This window comes from Mobula hypostoma, chromosome 25, assembly GCF_963921235.1.
Source record: "Mobula hypostoma chromosome 25, sMobHyp1.1, whole genome shotgun sequence".
Taxonomy (NCBI): Eukaryota; Metazoa; Chordata; class Chondrichthyes; order Myliobatiformes; family Myliobatidae; genus Mobula; species Mobula hypostoma.
Window position 1 is genome coordinate 6,265,581 of NC_086121.1, and position 4,040 is coordinate 6,269,620.

Below are 4,040 nucleotides of genomic sequence, written 5' to 3' on the forward strand. Positions count from 1 at the left end.
GGAAAGGAAAGGCAAGACAGCAGAATAAAAAGGTGGGGGGAGGAGGAGGACCAACTTGAAGGTGGTAGATGAAACCAGGTGGGTGGGAAAGGTAAAGGGCTGGAGAAGAATGATAGGAGAGGAGAGTGGACCATGGGAGAAAGGGAAGAAGGAGGTGATGAAAAGAAGTAAGAGGCCAGTACGGGGTACAGAAGAAGAGGGGAGGGGGGGATTTATTTTAGACTGGCAGGAGAAATTGATGTTTATCCCGTTAGGTTGGAGGTTACCTATTTGGAATATGGAGTATTGTTCCACCACCCTGAGAGTGGCAAAAGAGGAGACCATGGACCGACATGTCAGAACAGAAATGTGGATAGGAATTAAAATATTCAGTCACCGGGAAATTCCGCTTTTGGCGATGGAGCCAAGGTGCTTGAGAAAGTGGTCCCCCAATTTACGTTGGGTCTCACCAATGTAGAGAAGGCCACATCGTGTGCTCTGGATGCAACAGACAACTCCAACAGATTTGCAGGTGCAGTATGGCCTCATCTGGAAGAACTGTTTGGAGCCCTGAATGGTAAAGGAGCAGGTAAATGGGCAAACGTAGCATACCTGTCATTTGCAGGATTATATGTCAGGAGGGAGATAAGTGGGAGGGGCAAGTGGACAAGAGAATCATGGAGGAAGCGATCCCTGCGGAAGGAAGGGAGGGTGGGGGAGGGGAGGCAAAGATGGGTTTGGTTGTAGGATCCTGTTGAAGAAGGTGGAAGTTACAGAGGATGATGTGTAGGATGCAGAGACTCAGGGGGTAGTAGATGAGGACAAGAGGAATTCGATCCCTGTTCAAGCAGCAGGAAAATGGTGTGATCGCAGATGTCAAGGAAATGGAGAAGATATGGGTGAGGGCAGCATCAATGGTTGAGGAAGGGAAACTCTATTTGTTGGAAAAGGAGGATATCTCTGGGAAAAGATGTGGCAGACATGAAGGAACTGAGAAAAGGGAATAGCAATTTAGCATTTTCAGTTCAGTGCCGAGGTGAGTGATGTTATCCATGCTGGCTCAGGAGCCTGTTGGCTAAAGGGTAATAACTATTCCTGAACCTGGTGGCGTGGGACCTGAGACTCCTGTATCTCCTTCCCAATGGCAGATGCAAGAAAAGAGCATGGCCTCTGTGTTAGGGGTCCCTGATGATGGACTGCCTAACAAGAAGGGAAGGGCAAACAGTTTGGATGTACCTGTAATACAGCCAATTCTAGTCATTCAGTTAAAAGAAAACCTCTTTGCTTGACCGTCAATCTTTCTCCTTTTATAGCCTTTCTAAAGGAGCTCCAATTAAAATGAAAAATATCAGCACTCAAGTATACTCCATGTGTAATAGATTAAAACACCTCTATAATTGTCTATTGGCACTAATTCATAAATCCAGCATGAAAAAATTATAATGTTGCACCTTCCCATTTCCATTTTTCCCAATTATAAAAAATCTTCCCTCTCACTTTTGGGGCTATATATTTTGTTCATCCAGGTCCACCTGCCAGAAATCTGTAGGTGCCTGACAGTGATGTAGATCTAAAACATGAAGATGGATAAATGTGACCCAGAAAAGATTTTCCTTAAAATAATGTATTTACCAAGTTTTACATCAATGTCAGTTTTAAAGGATGCGACATGCAATATTTTCCAAAACTCGCTGACACTTCCATTTAAATATCATTGGTAGATTCTTCAAAAGTCTTTTAAATTGATGCGTTAACTTACTTGAAGAAAATATTTTAGAATGTGATTGTTTTTTGATGTTAGTCTCTATACAACTTCATTCATTTCCCAACCCATCTCTTCCACTCTTTATTACTGTGGCCAGATACACAAACCTCCAAGAGGACCACAAAATTGCCATAGGGTTTGTGTGCCTCAATGACCTGGGGAGCTATGTTGGCTGGAGTCAGGGCTTTATGCTTTGGCTTTTGGTAGAGTCACCCAAACAGGTCAAAGGGTAGAGGCCAGACTAATAGTGGTCCACCAGTCCTCCACATTCAGGGTTTCAGTTCAGGGCTCACAATCCTAATTGGTAAAATAAAACTGTTACAGAAAAAGCATTGAAGATTCCTTCTACATCTGATTGTGACGGTATTCCTGAGTCTAACAGAAGAGAAAACCAAGAGGAAGCTACCAACATGATAAAGGAAATCCTGACACAACCAGAGATGGGGAGCTTCATTGCTGCCCCAAATGCCAGCGCCATAATGGGCAATAAATAAAAAAAGATACACCTAAGTAATGCCCCAGGCTATGTTGAGCAACCCCCATTTTCTCTGCCTATGTGCTCACAAGTTTGGGAGATCTCCACAAAACATAGAAGACCCAGACTCTGCAAAACATGTCCTGGTTGCTGAATTCAATTGGTAAATCAGTTTAACATTCCACTTCCAAGTCCCTGGGCATCAACATCTCAAAGGATCTATCCTGGGCCCAACATATTGATGCAATCACGATGAAGCACTACAGTGGTTATACTTCAACAGTTCTGATGAAGGGTCTTAGCCCAAAACTTCAACTATTTACTCCTTGCTATAGATGTTGCCTGGCCTGTCGAGGTCCTCCTGTATTTTGTGTAGGATATTTTAATAGGAGCTTGAGGAGATTTGGTATGTCACCAAAGACTCTCCACCATACATCTATAGAAATTTCGTAGGGTCTTTGGTGACATACCAAATCTTCTCAAACTCCTATCGAAGTAAAACTGCTGGTGTAAACGCAATATGTCAAGTGCAGCCCAATCAAAACTTTGTGGGGTTTGAAAACAAGGAGGAGAATTTTAAACTGCTTGCAGACTTCAGGAAGGGATTGGAGGACAGACTCCTGTTTACATCAATCGTCCTGAGAATGAGAGGGTTGAGAGCTTCAAGTTCCGAAGTGTGAGCATCACCTGTCCTGGACCAGAAACATAGAGGTCATAGCCAAGAAAGTGTGCCTGCACCTCTATTTCCGCAAGAGGCTAAAAAAAAGTTTGGCAGACCCCTTTGACCGTCAGCAATTTTTACCGACGCACCATTAAGCACATTTACAAGGAGCACTGCTGCAAGAAAGCAGCATCCATCATCAAAACCTCATCATCCAGGCCATGCTCGCTCCTTGCTACTACCATTGGGCTCGTTCGTTATGTGCCATGTCGTATGATGTGGGGCTCACGGTCTTTCCATGACCACGAATGTTCTTGGCAGATTTTACTGCAGAAGTGGTTTGCCATTGCCTTCTTCTGGGCAGTGTCTTTACTAGACAGGTGACCCCAGAGATTGTCAGTGGACGCATAACCAGGACTTGTGATATGCCCCAGTTGCTCATGTGACCATCTACCACCTGCTCCCATGGCATCACGTGACCCTGATCGGCGGGGGGGGGGGAGGGGGGAGTAAGCAAGTACTACACCCTTCCCAAGGGTGACCTGCAGTCTAGCAGAGCGGAGGAGTGCCTTACACCTCCATTGGAAGTGATGTATCTCCACCCTGCCACCATAGGGCAGGAGATACAAAAGCCTTAGGCCCCACACCACTACGTCCAAGAACAGTCATTACCCTAGAACCATCAGGCTTCTGAACTGGTGTGGATAACTTCGCTGATCTCAACTCTGAACTGATTCAACAACCAGCAGACTCACTTCCAACATTATTTTTATTTATACAGTTTGTCTATATATAGTTTTTCATAAAATTCTATAATATTTCTTTTTCCTGCAAATGCCTGCAAGAAAATGAATCGTATGGTAGTACATGGTAACACATACTGTATGATCGTGCTGCTGCCTGCATCGGAGAGGCGTTGGAGGAGTTGGTGCGTGAACGCGGTGTGCGGTCTAACAGTGCGTGATCGTCTTAGCCACTTCTCTTCTGATTACAAGACCCTGTTGGATGTTGTTAATGTGGAAAGCTGCAAGACAAATTACCTGAGTTATTTGCGGGTGGCAGGGGCAGAGGGTGAGGGAACTGCGTGGCCTCAGCCGTGGCTAGGACTAAGTAGGACTAAGCCTCAAGCCGCAGTTTACAACCTGCCCAGGAGAGAGGCA